At 45.6% G+C, this 17,866-nt stretch overlaps 1 protein-coding gene across 7 annotated transcripts in view; it reads right to left on the reverse strand.

Annotated features, from left to right (window-relative positions):
• Positions 1–17,179, reverse strand: part of EIF4G3 (eukaryotic translation initiation factor 4 gamma 3) — a 262,238-nt gene extending 245,059 nt beyond the window's left edge. For 5 of the 7 annotated variants that reach the window (XM_073656080.1, XM_073656077.1, XM_073656079.1 and 2 more), the window contains exon 1: positions 17,028–17,178. The gene's annotated coding sequence lies outside the window, so the exon portion shown is untranslated. Of the gene's footprint in view, positions 1–17,027 lie in introns of all 7 variants that reach the window. The other 2 variants (XM_073656081.1, XM_073656075.1) reach the window with 1 other exon arrangement.
• Between the last annotated feature and the right edge of the window lie 687 nt (positions 17,180–17,866).

Raw genomic sequence — 17,866 nt, forward strand, 5'->3', positions numbered from 1 at the left:
CCTCCTGTCCTGTATATATACACTGCACAGTACCACTCATCCTGTCCTGTATATACACTGCACAGTACCACTCCTCCTATCCTGTATATATACACTGCACAGTACCATTTCTCCTGCCCTGTATATATACACTGCACAGCACCACTCCTCCTGTCCTGTATATATACACTGTACAGCACCACTCCTCCTGTATGTATACACTGCACAGTACCACTCCTCCTGTCCTGTATATATAAACTGCACAGTACCACTCCTCCTGTCCTGTATATATACACTGCACAGTACCACTCCTCCTGTCCTGTATATATACACTGTACAGCACCACTCCTCCTGTATATATACACTGCACAGTACCACTCCTCCTGTATATATACACTGTACAGTACCACTCCTCCTGTCCTGTATATATACACTGCACAGTACCACTCCTCCTGTCCTGTATATATACACTGCACAGTACCACTCCTCCTGTATATATACACTGCACAGTACCACTCCTCCTGTCCTGTATATATACAGTGTACAGTACCACTCCTCCTGTCCTGTATATATACACTGCACAGTACCACTCCTCCTGTATATATACACTGCACAGTACCACTCCTCCTGTCCTGTATATATACACTGTACAGTACCACTCCTCCTGTCCTGTATATATACACTGCACAGTACCACTCCTCCTGTCCTGTATATATACACTGCACAGTACCACTCCTCCTGTATATATACACTGCACAGTACCACTCCTCCTGTATATATACACTGTACAGCACCACTCCTCCTGTATATATACACTGCACAGTACCACTCCTCCTGTCCTGTATATATACACTGCACAGTACCACTCCTCCTGTATATATACACTGCACAGTACCAATCCTCCTGTATATATACACTGTACAGCACCACTCCTCCTGTATATATATACTGCACAGTACCACTCCTCCTGTATATATACACTGCACAGTACCACTCCTCCTGTCCTGTATATATAAACTGCACAGTACCACTCCTCCTGTCCTGTATATATACACTGTACAGCACCACTCCTCCTGTATATATACACTGCACAGTACCACTAGTCCTGTATATATACACTGTACAGTACCACTCCTCCTGTCCTGTATATATACACTGCACAGTACCACTCCTCCTGTCCTGTATATATACACTGCACAGTACCACTCCTCCTGTATATATACACTGCACAGTACCACTCCTCCTGTCCTGTATATATACACTGCACAGTGCCACTCCTCCTGTCCTGTATATATACACTGTACAGTACCACTCCTCCTGTCCTGTATATATACACTGCACAGTACCACTCATCCTGTCCTGTATATATACACTGAACAGTACCACTCCTCCTGTATATATACACTGCACAGTACCACTCCTCCTGTCCTGTATATATACACTGCACAGTACCACTCCTCCTGTCCTGTATATATACACTGTACAGCACCACTCCTCCTGTATATATACACTGCACAGTACCACTTCTCCTGTCCTGTATATATACACTGCACAGTGCCACTCCTCCTGTCCTGTATATATACACTGTACAGTACCACTCCTCCTGTCCTGTATATATACACTGTACAGTACCACTCCTCCTGTCCTGTATATATACTGCACAGTACCACTCCTCCTGTATATATACACTGCACAGTACCACTCCTCCTGTCCTGTATATATACACTGTACAGCACCACTCCTCCTGTATATATACACTGCACAGTACCACTCCTCCTGTCCTGTATATATACACTGCACAGTGCCACTCCTCCTGTCCTGTATATATACACTGTACAGTACCACTCCTCCTGTCCTGTATATATACACTGCACAGTACCACTCATCCTGTCCTGTATATATACGCTGCACAGTACCACTCCTCCTGTCCTGTATATATACACTGCACAGTACCCCTCCTCCTGTCCTGTATATATACACTGTACAGTACCACTCCTCCTGTCCTGTATATATACACTGTACAGTACCACTCCTCCTGTCCTGTATATATACACTGCACAGTACCACTCCTCCTGTCCTGTATATATACTGCACAGTACCACTCCTCCTGTATATATACACTGCACAGTACCACTCCTCCTGTCCTGTATATATACACTGCACAGTACCCCTCCTCCTGTCCTGTATATATACACTGCACAGTACCACTCATCCTGTCCTGTATATATACGCTGCACAGTACCACTCCTCCTGTCCTGTATATATACACTGCACAGTGCCACTCCTCCTGTCCTGTATATATACACTGCACAGTACCACTCCTCCTGTCCTGTATATATACACTGCACAGTACCCCTCCTCCTGTCCTGTATATATACACTGCACAGTACCACTCATCCTGTCCTGTATATATACGCTGCACAGTACCACTCCTCCTGTCCTGTATATATACACTGCACAGTGCCACTCCTCCTGTCCTGTATATATACACTGTACAGTACCACTCCTCCTGTCCTGTATATATACACTGTACAGTACCACTCCTCCTGTCCTGTATATATACACTGCACAGTACCACTCCTCCTGTCCTGTATATATACTGCACAGTACCACTCCTCCTGTATATATACACTGCACAGTACCACTCCTCCTGTCCTGTATATATACACTGTACAGCACCACTCCTCCTGTATATATACACTGCACAGTACCACTCCTCCTGTCCTGTATATATACACTGTACAGTACCACTCCTCCTGTCCTGTATATATACACTGCACAGTACCACTCATCCTGTCCTGTATATATACGCTGCACAGTACCACTCCTCCTGTCCTGTATATATACACTGCACAGTACCACTCATCCTGTCCTGTATATATACACTGCACAGTACCACTCCTCCTGTCCTGTATATATACACTGTACAGCACCACTCCTCCTGTATATATACACTGCACAGTGCCACTCCTCCTGTCCTGTATATATACACTGTACAGTACCACTCCTCCTGTCCTGTATATATACACTGCACAGTACCACTCATCCTGTCCTGTATATATACGCTGCACAGTACCACTCCTCCTGTCCTGTATATATACACTGCACAGTACCACTCATCCTGTCCTGTATATATACACTGCACAGTACCACTCCTCCTGTCCTGTATATATACACTGTACAGCACCACTCCTCCTGTATATATACACTGCACAGTACCACTCCTCCTGTCCTGTATATATAAACTGCACAGTACCACTCCTCCTGTATATATACACTGCACAGTACCACTCCTCCTGTCCTGTATATATACACTGCACAGTACCACTCCTCCTGTATATATACACTGCACAGCACCACTCCTCCTGTATATATACACTGCACAGTACCACTCCTCCTGTCCTGTATATATACACTGCACAGTACCACTGCTCCTGTCCTGTATATATACACTGCACAGTACCACTCCTCCTGTCCTGTATATATACACTGCACAGTACCACTGCTCCTGTCCTGTATATATACACTGCACAGTACCACTCCTCCTGTCCTGTATATATACACTGCACAGTACCACTCCTCCTGTCCTGTATATATACACTGCACAGTACCACTCCTCCTGTCCTGTATATATACACTGCACAGTACCACTCCTCCTGTCCTGTATATATACACTGCACAGTACCACTCCTCCTGTCCTGTATATATAAACTGCACAGTACCACTCCTCCTGTCCTGTATATATACACTGCACAGTATCACTCCTCCTGTATATATACACTGTACAGTACCACTCCTCCTGTCCTGTATATATACACTGCACAGTACCACTCCTCCTGTCCTGTATATATACACTGCACAGTACCACTCCTCCTGTCCTGTATATATACACTGCACAGTACCACTCCTCCTATCCTGTATATATACACTGCACAGTACCACTCCTCCTGTATATATACACTGCACAGTACCACTACTCCTGTATATATACACTGCACAGTACCACTTCTCCTGTCCTGTATCTATACACTGCACAGTACCACTCCTCCTGTATCTATACACTGCACAGTACCACTCCTCCTGTCCTGTATCTATACACTGCACAGTACCACTCCTCCTGTATCTATACACTGCACAGTACCACTCCTCCTGTATCTATACACTGCACAGTACCACTCCTCCTGTCCTGTATATATACACTGCACAGTACCACTCCTCCTGTATATATACACTGCACAGTACCACCCTCCTGTCCTGTATATATACACTGTACAGTACCACTCCTCCTGTATATATACACTGCACAGTACCACTCCTCCTGTCCTGTATATATACACTGTACAGTACCACTCCTCCTGTCCTGTATATATACACTGCACAGTACCACTCCTCCTGTATATATACACTGCACAGTACCACTCCTCCTGTCCTGTATATATACACTGCACAGTACCACTCCTCCTGTATATATACACTGCACAGTACCACCCTCCTGTCCTGTATATATACACTGCACAGTACCACTCCTCCCGTCCTGTATATATACACTGCACAGTACCACTCCTCCTGTATATATACACTGCACAGTACCACTCCTCCTGTCCTGTATATATACACTGTACAGTACCACTCCTCCTGTATATATACACTGCACAGTACCACTCCTCCTGTCCTGTATATATACACTGCACAGTACCACCCTCCTGTCCTGTATATATACACTGTACAGTACCACTCCTCCTGTCCTGTATATATACACTGCACAGTACCACTCCTCCTGTATATATACACTGCACAGTACCACTCCTCCTGTCCTGTATATATACACTGCACAGTACCACTCCTCCTGTCCTGTATATATACACTGTACAGTACCACTCCTCCCGTCCTGTATATATACACTGTACAGTACCACTCCTCCTGTCCTGTATATATACACTGCACAGTACCACTCCTCCTGTCCTGTATATATACACTGTACAGTACCACTCCTCCCGTCCTGTATATATACACTGCACAGTACCACTCCTCCCGTCCTGTATATATACACTGCACAGTACCACTCCTCCTGTCCTGTATATATACACTGCACAGTACCACTCCTCCTATCCTGTATATATACACTGCACAGTACCACTCCTCCTGTATATATACACTGCACAGTACCACTTCTCCTGTCCTGTATATATACACTGCACAGTACCACTCCTCCTGTATCTATACACTGCACAGTACCACTCCTCCTGTATCTATACACTGCACAGTACCACTCCTCCTGTCCTGTATATATACACTGCACAGTACCACTCCTCCTGTATATATACACTGCACAGTACCACTCCTCCTGTCCTGTATATATACACTGTACAGTACCACTCCTCCTGTATATATACACTGCACAGTACCACTCCTCCTGTCCTGTATATATACACTGTACAGTACCACTCCTCCTGTCCTGTATATATACACTGCACAGTACCACTCCTCCTGTCCTGTATATATAAACTGCACAGTACCACTCCTGTCCTGTATATATACACTGCACAGTACCACTCCTCCTGTCCTGTATATATACACTGCACAGTACCACTCCTCCTGTATATATACACTGCACAGTACCACTCCTCCTGTCCTGTATATATACACTGCACAGTACCACTCCTCCTGTCCTGTATATATACTGCACAGTACCACTCCTCCTGTCCTGTATATATACACTGCACAGTACCACTCCTCCTGTCCTGTATATATACACTGCACAGTACCCCTTCTCCTGTATATATACACTGCACAGTACCACTCCTCCTGTATATATACACTGCACAGTACCACTCCTCCTATATATACACTGCACAGTACCACTCCTCCTGTATATATACACTGCACAGTACCACTCCTCCTGTATATACACTGCACAGTACCACTCCTCCTGTATATATACACTGCACAGTACCACTCCTCCTGTATATATACACTGCACAGTACCACTCCTCCTATATATACACTGCACAGTACCACTCCTCCTATATATACACTGCACAGTACCACTCCTCCTGTATATATACACTGCACAGTACCACTCCTCCTGTGTATATATATACACTGCACAGTACCACTCCTCCTGTCCTGTATATACACTGCACAGTACCACTCCTCCTATCCTGTATATATACACTGCACAGTACCACTCCTCCTGTATATATACACTGCACAGTACCACTTCTCCTGTCCTGTATATATACACTGCACAGTACCACTCCTCCTGTATCTATACACTGCACAGTACCACTCCTCCTGTATCTATACACTGCACAGTACCACTCCTCCTGTCCTGTATATATACACTGTACAGTACCACTCCTCCTGTATATATACACTGCACAGTACCACTCCTCCTGTCCTGTATATATACACTGTACAGTACCACTCCTCCTGTCCTGTATATATACACTGCACAGTACCACTCCTCCTGTCCTGTATATATAAACTGCACAGTACCACTCCTGTCCTGTATATATACACTGCACAGTACCACTCCTCCTGTCCTGTATATATACACTGCACAGTACCACTCCTCCTGTCCTGTATATATACACTGCACAGTACCCCTTCTCCTGTATATATACACTGCACAGTACCACTTCTCCTGTATATATACACTGCACAGTACCACTCCTCCTATATATACACTGCACAGTACCACTCCTCCTGTATATATACACTGCACAGTACCACTCCTCCTGTATATATACACTGCACAGTACCACTCCTCCTGTCCTGTATATATACACTGCACAGTACCACTCCTCCTGTCCTGTATATATACTGCACAGTACCACTCCTCCTGTCCTGTATATATACACTGCACAGTACCACTCCTCCTGTATATATACACTGCACAGTACCACTCCTCCTATATATACACTGCACAGTACCACTCCTCCTGTATATATACACTGCACAGTACCACTCCTCCTGTATATATACACTGCACAGTACCACTCCTCCTGTATATACACTGCACAGTACCACTCCTCCTGTATATACACTGCACAGTACCACTCCTCCTGTATATATACACTGCACAGTACCACTCCTCCTGTATATATACACTGCACAGTACCACTCCTCCTGTATATATACACTGCACAGTACCACTCCTCCTGTATATACACTGCACAGTACCACTCCTCCTATATATACACTGCACAGTACCACTCCTCCTGTATATATACACTGCACAGTACCACTCCTCCTGTATATATATACACGGCACAGTACCACTCCTCCTGTCCTGTATATACACTGCACAGTACCACTCCTCCTGTATATATACACTGCACAGTACCACTCCTCCTGTCCTGTATATATACACTGCACAGTACCACTCCTCCTGTCCTGTATATATACACTGCACAGTACCACTCCTCCTGTATATATACACTGCACAGTACCACTCCTCCTGAATATACACTGCACAGTACCACTCCTCCTATACATACACTGCACAGTACCACTCCTCCTGTATATATACACTGCACAGTACCACTTCTCCTGTCCTGTATATATACACTGCACAGTACCACTCCTCCTGTATATATACACTGCACAGTACCACTTCTCCTGTCCTGTATATATACACTGCACAGTACCACTCCTCCTGTATCTATACACTGCACAGTACCACTCCTCCTGTCCTGTATATATACACTGCACAGTACCACTCCTCCTGTATATATACACTGCACAGTACCACTCCTCCTGTCCTGTATATATACACTGTACAGTACCACTCCTCCTGTATATATACACTGCACAGTACCACTCCTCCTGTATATATACACTGCACAGTACCACTCCTCCTGTCCTGTATATATACACTGTACAGTACCACTCCTCCCGTCCTGTATATATACACTGCACAGTACCACTCCTCCCGTCCTGTATATATACACTGCACAGTACCACTCCTCCTGTACTGTATATATACACTGCACAGTACACTCCTCCTATCCTGTATATATACACTGCTCAGTACCACTCCTCCTGTATATATACACTGCACAGTACCACTCCTCCTGTCCTGTATATATACACTGCACAGTACCACTCCTCCTGTCCTGTATATATACACTGCACAGTACCACTCCTCCTGTATATATACACTGCACAGTACCACTCCTCCTGTCCTGTATATATACACTGCACAGTACCACTCCTCCTGTATCTATACACTGCACAGTACCACTCCTCCTGTCCTGTATATATACACTGCACAGTACCACTCCTCCTGTATATATACACTGCACAGTACCACTCCTCCTGTCCTGTATATATACACTGCACAGTACCACTCCTCCTGTATATATACACTGCACAGTACCACTCCTCCTGTCCTGTATATATACACTGCACAGTACCACTCCTCCTGTCCTGTATATATACACTGCACAGTACCACTCCTCCTGTATCTATACACTGCACAGTACCACTCCTCCTATCCTGTATATATACACTGCTCAGTACCACTCCTCCTGTATATATACACTGCACAGTACCACTCCTCCTGTCCTGTATATATACACTGCACAGTACCACTCCTCCTGTCCTGTATATATACACTGCACAGTACCACTCCTCCTGTATATATACACTGCACAGTACCACTCCTCCTGTCCTGTATATATACACTGCACAGTACCACTCCTCCTGTATCTATACACTGCACAGTACCACTCCTCCTGTCCTGTATATATACACTGTACAGTACCACTCCTCCTGTCCTGTATATATACACTGCACAGTACCACTCCTCCTGTCCTGTATATATACACTGCACAGTACCACTCCTCCTGTCCTGTATATATACACTGCACAGTACCACTCCTCCTGTCCTGTATATATACACTGCACAGTACCACTCCTCCTGTCCTGTATATATACACTGTACAGTACCACTCCTCCTGTCCTGTATATATACACTGCACAGTACCACTTCTCCTGTCCTGTATATATACACTGCACAGTACCGCTCCTCCTGTCCTGTATATATACACTGCACAGTACCACTCCTCCTGTCCTGTATATATACACTGTACAGTACCACTCCTCCTGTCCTGTATATATACACTGCACAGTACCACTCCTCCTGTCCTGTATATATACACTGCACAGCACCACTCCTCCTGTCCTGTATATATACACTGCACAGTACCGCTCCTCCTGTCCTGTATATATACACTGCACAGTACAACTCCTCCTGTCCTGTATATATACACTGCACAGTACCACTCCTCCTGTATCTATACACTGCACAGTACCACTCCTCCTGTCCTGTATATATACACTGCACAGTACCACTCCTCCTGTCCTGTATATATACACTGCACAGTACCGCTCCTCCTGTCCTGTATATATACACTGCACAGCACCACTCCTCCTGTCCTGTATATATACACTGCACAGTACCACTCCTCCTGTCCTGTATATATACACTGCACAGTACCACTCCTCCTGTCCTGTATATATACACTGCACAGTACCACTCCTCCTGTCCTGTATATATACACTGTACAGTACCACTCCTCCTGTCCTGTATATATACACTGCACAGTACCACTCCTCCTGTCCTGTATATATACACTGCACAGTACCACTCCTCCTGTCCTGTATATTTACACTGCACAGTACCACTCCTCCTGTCCTGTATATATACACTGCACAGTACCACTCCTCCTGTCCTGTATATATACACTGCACAGTACCACTCCTCCTGTCCTGTATATATACACTGCACAGTACCACTCCTCCTGTCCTGTATATATACACTGCACAGTACCACTCCTCCTGTCCTGTATATATACACTGCACAGTACCACTCCTCCTGTCCTGTATATGTACACTGTACAGTACCCCTCCTCCTGTCCTGTATATATACACTGCACAGTACCACTCCTCCTGTCCTGTATATATACACTGCACAGTACCACTCCTCCTGTCCTGTATATATACACTGCACAGTACCACTCCTCCTGTCCTGTATATATACACTGCACAGTACCACTCCTCCTGTCCTGTATATATACACTGCACAGTACCACTCCTCCTGTCCTGTATATATACACTGCACAGTACCACTCCTCCTGTCCTGTATATATACACTGCACAGTACCACTCCTCCTGTCCTGTATATATACACTGCACAGTACCACTCCTCCTGTCCTGTATATATACACTGCACAGTACCACTCCTCCTGTCCTGTATATATACACTGCACAGTACCACTCCTCCTGTCCTGTATATATACACTGCACAGTACCACTCCTCCTGTCCTGTATATATACACTGCACAGTACCACTCCTCCTGTCCTGTATATATACGCTGCACAGTACCACTCCTCCTGTCCTGTATATATACACTGCACAGTACCACTCCTCCTGTCCTGTATATATACACTGTACAGTACCACTCCTCCTGTCCTGTATATATACACTGCACAGTACCACTTCTCCTGTCCTGTATATATACACTGCACAGTACCACTCCTCCTGTCCTGTATATATACACTGTACAGTACCACTCCTCCTGTCCTGTATATATACACTGCACAGTACCACTTCTCCTGTCCTGTATATATACACTGCACAGTACCACTCCTCCTGTCCTGTATATATACACTGCACAGTACCACTCCTCCTGTCCTGTATATATACACTGTACAGTACCACTCCTCCTGTATATATACACTGCACAGTATCACTCCTCCTGTCCTGTATATATACACTGTACAGTACCACTCCTCCTGTCCTGTATATATACACTGCACAGTACCACTCCTCCGGTCCTGTATATATACACTGCACAGTACCACTCCTCCTGTCCTGTATATATACACTGTACAGTACCACTCCTCCTGTCCTGTATATATACACTGCACAGTACCACTCCTCCGGTCCTGTATATATACACTGCACAGTACCACTCCTCCTGTCCTGTATATATACACTGTACAGTACCACTCCTCCTGTCCTGTATATATACACTACACAGTACCACTCCTCCTGTCCTGTATATATACACTGCACAGTACCACTCCTGTCCTGTATATATACACTGCACAGTACCACTCCTCCTGTATATATACACTGCACAGTACCACTCCTCCTGTCCTGTATATATACACTGCACAGTACCACTCCTCCTGTATATATACACTGCACAGTACAGCTCCTCCTGTATATATACACTGCACAGTACCACTCCTCCTGTATATATACACTGCACAGTACCACTCCTCCTGTCCTGTATATATACACTGTACAGTACCACTCCTCCTGTCCTGTATATATACACTGCACAGTACCACTCCTCCGGTCCTGTATATATACACTGCACAGTACCACTCCTCCTGTCCTGTATATATACACTGTACAGTACCACTCCTCCTGTCCTGTATATATACACTGCACAGTACCACTTCTCCTGTCCTGTATATATACACTGCACAGTACCGCTCCTCCTGTCCTGTATATATACACTGCACAGTACCACTCCTCCTGTCCTGTATATATACACTGTACAGTACCACTCCTCCTGTCCTGTATATATACACTGCACAGTACCACTCCTCCTGTCCTGTATATATACACTGCACAGCACCACTCCTCCTGTCCTGTATATATACACTGCACAGCACCACTCCTCCTGTCCTGTATATATACACTGCACAGTACCGCTCCTCCTGTCCTGTATATATACACTGCACAGTACAACTCCTCCTGTCCTGTATATATACACTGCACAGTACCACTCCTCCTGTCCTGTATATATACACTGCACAGCACCACTCCTCCTGTCCTGTATATATACACTGCACAGTACCACTCCTCCTGTCCTGTATATATACACTGCACAGTACCACTCCTCCTGTCCTGTATATATACACTGCACAGTACCACTCCTCCTGTCCTGTATATATACACTGCACAGTACCACTCCTCCTGTCCTGTATATATACACTGCACAGTACCACTCCTCCTGTCCTGTATATATACACTGTACAGTACCACTCCTCCTGTCCTGTATATGTACACTGTACAGTACCCCTCCTCCTGTCCTGTATATATACACTGCACAGTACCACTCCTCCTGTCCTGTATATATACACTGCACAGTACCACTCCTCCTGTCCTGTATATATACACTGCACAGTACCACTCCTCCTGTCCTGTATATATACACTGCACAGCACCACTCCTCCTGTCCTGTATATATACACTGCACAGCACCACTCCTCCTGTCCTGTATATATACACTGTACAGTACCACTCCTCCTGTCCTGTATATATACACTGCACAGTACCACTCCTCCTGTCCTGTATATATACACTGCACAGTACCACTCCTCCTGTCCTGTATATATACACTGCACAGTACCACTCCTCCTGTCCTGTATATATACACTGCACAGTACCACTCCTCCTGTCCTGTATATATACACTGTACAGTACCACTCCTCCTGTCCTGTATATATACACTGCACAGTACCACTTCTCCTGTCCTGTATATATACACTGCACAGTACCACTCCTCCTGTCCTGTATATATACACTGTACAGTACCACTCCTCCTGTCCTGTATATATACACTGCACAGTACCACTTCTCCTGTCCTGTATATATACACTGCACAGTACCACTCCTCCTGTCCTGTATATATACACTGTACAGTACCACTCCTCCTGTCCTGTATATATACACTGCACAGTACCACTCCTCCGGTCCTGTATATATACACTGCACAGTACCACTCCTCCTGTATATATACACTGCACAGTACCGCTCCTCCTGTCCTGTATATATACACACTGCACAGTACCACTCCTCCTGTATATATACACTGCACAGTACCGCTCCTCCTGTCCTGTATATATACACACTGCACAGTACCACTCCTCCTGTCCTGTATATATACACTGTACAGTACCACTCCTCCTGTCCTGTATATATACACTGCACAGTACCACTCCTCCGGTCCTGTATATATACACTGCACAGTACCACTCCTCCTGTCCTGTATATATACACTACACAGTACCACTCCTCCTGTCCTGTATATATACACTGCACAGTACCGCTCCTCCTGTCCTGTATATATAAACTGCACAGTACCACTCCTGTCCTGTATATATACACTGCACAGTACCACTCCTCCTGTATATATACACTGCACAGTACCACTCCTCCTGTCCTGTATATATACACTGCACAGTACCACTCCTCCTGTATATATACACTGCACAGTACCACTCCTCCTGTCCTGTATATATACACTGCACAGTACCACTCCTCCTGTCCTGTATATATACACTGCACAGTACCACTCCTCCTGTCCTGTATATATACACTGCACAGTACCCCTTCTCCTGTATATATACACTGCACAGTACCACTCCTCCTGTATATATACACTGCACAGTACCCCTTCTCCTGTATATATACACTGCACAGTACCACTTCTCCTGTATATATACACTGCACAGTACCACTCCTCCTATATATACACTGCACAGTACCACTCCTCCTGTATATATACACTGCACAGTACCACTCCTCCTGTATATATACACTGCACAGTACCACTCCTCCTGTCCTGTATATATACACTGCACAGTACCACTCCTCCTGTCCTGTATATATACTGCACAGTACCACTCCTCCTGTCCTGTATATATACACTGCACAGTACCACTCCTCCTGTCCTGTATATATACACTGCACAGTACCCCTTCTCCTGTATATATACACTGCACAGTACCACTCCTCCTATATATACACTGCACAGTACCACTCCTCCTGTATATATACACTGCACAGTACCACTCCTCCTGTATATATACACTGCACAGTACCACTCCTCCTGTATATACACTGCACAGTACCACTCCTCCTGTATATATACACTGCACAGTACCACTCCTCCTGTATATATACACTGCACAGTACCACTCCTCCTGTATATATACACTGCACAGTACCACTCCTCCTGTATATACACTGCACAGTACCACTCCTCCTATATATACACTGCACAGTACCACTCCTCCTGTATATATACACTGCACAGTACCACTCCTCCTGTATATATACACTGCACAGTACCACTCCTCCTGTATATACACTGCACAGTACCACTCCTCCTATATATACACTGCACAGTACCACTCCTCCTGTATATATATACTGCACAGTACCACTCCTCCTGTATATATACACTGCACAGTACCACTCCTCCTGTATATACACTGCACAGTACCACTCCTCCTGTCCTGTATATATACACTGCACAGTACCACTCCTCCTGTCCTGTATATATACACTGCACAGTACCACTCCTCCTGTCCTGTATATATACAATGCACAGTACCACTCCTCCTGTCCTGTATATATACACTGCACAGTACCACTCCTCCTGTCCTGTATATATACACTGCACAGTACCACTCCTCCTGTCCTGTATATATACACTGCACAGTACCACTCCTCCTGTCCTGTATATATACACTGCACAGTACCCCTTCTCCTGTATATATACACTGCACAGTACCACTCCTCCTGTATATATACACTGCACAGTACCACTCCTCCTGTATATATACACTGCACAGTACCACTCCTCCTGTATATATACACTGCACAGTACCACTCCTCCTGTCCTGTATATATACACTGCACAGTACCACTCCTCCTGTCCTGTATATATACACTGCACAGTACCACTCCTCCTGTCCTGTATATATACACTGCACAGTACCACTCCTCCTGTATCTATACACTGCACAGTACCGCTCCTCCTGTCCTGTATATATACACTGTACAGCACCACTCCTCCTGTATATATACACTGCACAGTACCACTCCTCCTGTATATATACACTGTACAGTACCACTCCTCCTGTCCTGTATATATACACTGCACAGTACCACTCCTCCTGTCCTGTATATATACACTGCACAGTACCACTCCTCCTGTATATATACACTGCACAGTACCACTCCTCCTGTATATATATACACTGCACAGTACCACTCCTCCTGTATATATACACTGCACAGTACCACTCCTCCTGTATATATACACTGCACAGTACCACTCCTCCTGTCCTGTATATACACTGCACAGTACCACTCCTCCTGTATATATACACTGCACAGCACCACTCCTCCTGTATATATACACTGCACAGTACCACTCCTCCTGTATATATACACTGCACAGTATCACTCCTCCTGTATATATATACACTGCACAGTACCACTCCTCCTGTATATATACACTGCACAGTACCACTCCTCCTGTCCTGTATATATACACTGCACAGTACCACTCCTCCTGTATATATACACTGCACAGTACCACTCCTCCTGTCCTGTATATACACTGCACAGTACCACTCCTCCTGTATATATACACTGCACAGCACCACTCCTCCTGTATATATACACTGCACAGTACCACTCCTCCTGTATATACACTGCACAGTACCACTCCTCCTGTCCTGTATATATACACTGCACAGTACCACTCCTCCTGTCCTGTATATATACACTGCACAGTACCCCTTCTCCTGTATATATACACTGCACAGTACCACTCCTCCTGTATATATACACTGCACAGTACCACTCCTCCTGTATATATACACTGCACAGTACCACTCCTCCTGTATATATACACTGCACAGTACCACTCCTCCTGTCCTGTATATATACACTGCACAGTACCACTCCTCCTGTCCTGTATATATACACTGCACAGTACCACTCCTCCTGTCCTGTATATATACACTGCACAGTACCACTCCTCCTGTATCTATACACTGCACAGTACCGCTCCTCCTGTCCTGTATATATACACTGTACAGCACCACTCCTCCTGTATATATACACTGCACAGTACCACTCCTCCTGTATATATACACTGTACAGTACCACTCCTCCTGTCCTGTATATATACACTGCACAGTACCACTCCTCCTGTCCTGTATATATACACTGCACAGTACCACTCCTCCTGTATATATACACTGCACAGTACCACTCCTCCTGTATATATATACACTGCACAGTACCACTCCTCCTGTATATATACACTGCACAGTACCACTCCTCCTGTATATATACACTGCACAGTACCACTCCTCCTGTCCTGTATATACACTGCACAGTACCACTCCTCCTGTATATATACACTGCACAGCACCACTCCTCCTGTATATATACACTGCACAGTACCACTCCTCCTGTATATATGCACTGCACAGTACAGCTCCTCCTGTATATATACACTGCACAGCACCACTCCTCCTGTATATATATACACTGCACAGTACCACTCCTCCTGTATATATACACTGCACAGTACCACTCCTCCTGTCCTGTATATATACACTGCACAGTACCACTCCTCCTGTATATATACACTGCACAGTACCACTCCTCCTGTCCTGTATATACACTGCACAGTACCACTCCTCCTGTATATATACACTGCACAGCACCACTCCTCCTGTATATACACTGCACAGTACCACTCCTCCTGTATATATACACTGCACAGTACCACTGCTCCTGTCCTGTATATATACACTGCACAGTACCACTCCTCCTGTATATATACACTGCACAGTACCACTCCTCCTGTCCTGTATATATACACTGCACAGTACCACTGCTCCTGTCCTGTATATATACACTGTACAGTACCACTCCTCCTGTCCTGTATATATACACTGCACAGTACCACTGCTCCTGTCCTGTATATATACACTGCACAGTACCACTGCTCCTGTCCTGTATATATACACTGCACAGTACCACTCCTCCTGTATATATACACTGCACAGTACCACTCCTCCTGTCCTGTATATATACACTGCACAGTACCACTCCTCCTGTCCTGCAGGGCAGACTCCTCTCCTGACATACTCTGTGCTGCTGGGGACACTTTTTCGCCAGATAACAGTATTATACTCCCTTGCCCCCTTACCTGTGACAGTCCTGGAGAAGCAGCATGTCCCGGGGGGGTTGCGGCCAGGTTTGGGTGACCTTTGGTCAGGTCATGTGTTGAATAGGGGGACGGGGCTGGGGGTCCAGGCTGTCTTGCTACCTGCGCAGCAACCTGCAGGAGAGAAGACAGTGACAGGGGTGAGCCCGGGGACACACAACTTACAGATCCTCTCTGGTTACCGATCTTATACCCCAATAATCATCATGCGATTGAACCCTCAGTGGTGCCCCTGTAAGACGTTAGTTAGTAATCAGGTGAGCCCCCCAGTAAGGAAACTTTCAGCAATATCTGAATTTCAATAGCTTTGCTTCCTGCCGAAGCTCACACAAAAGGATCACTTATTACAATGTATCAGAACAGGTGAGCTGTGTGCTGCATGTGTGCACAGATACACTGTGACAAATCCTCAGCTGTGTCAGCAGGGCAAGGTCAGGACAGTCCTCCAATCTCTAAACCTACAGCAGGTAGAAAACTGGAAACTCCTGGGAGGTGAAACAGAAGACTATTGTAGGGTCATTCACTAAGACAGGCCAGCACTCCATGGCAAAGGGGCTCGGGACCCCTGGATTCTGTGCTGCTGTCTAATGCTAGACTTCTGCAGCCGTCTGGTCAGAGACCCCAATAAGCAGGTTCCATATCTGGGAACAGAGCAGGCCAGAGACTAATGCCCAGGACACAGGAGGTCTGGGCCCCCTCGCACGCCCCTGGATCTCTCACGTGATCCCCCCTCCTCCCTGCGCGAGCGCCCCCCTGGATCTCCCTCCCCCGTGCCCCAGGATCCTCCCCCCTCCCCGCGTGCCCCTAGACCCCCCCGGACA

Source organism: Phyllobates terribilis, unplaced genomic scaffold (genome assembly GCF_046119375.1).
Source record: "Phyllobates terribilis strain yellow unplaced genomic scaffold, ASM4611937v1 Scaffold_12__6_contigs__length_324123572, whole genome shotgun sequence".
In the NCBI taxonomy this organism is placed as follows: Eukaryota; Metazoa; Chordata; class Amphibia; order Anura; family Dendrobatidae; genus Phyllobates; species Phyllobates terribilis.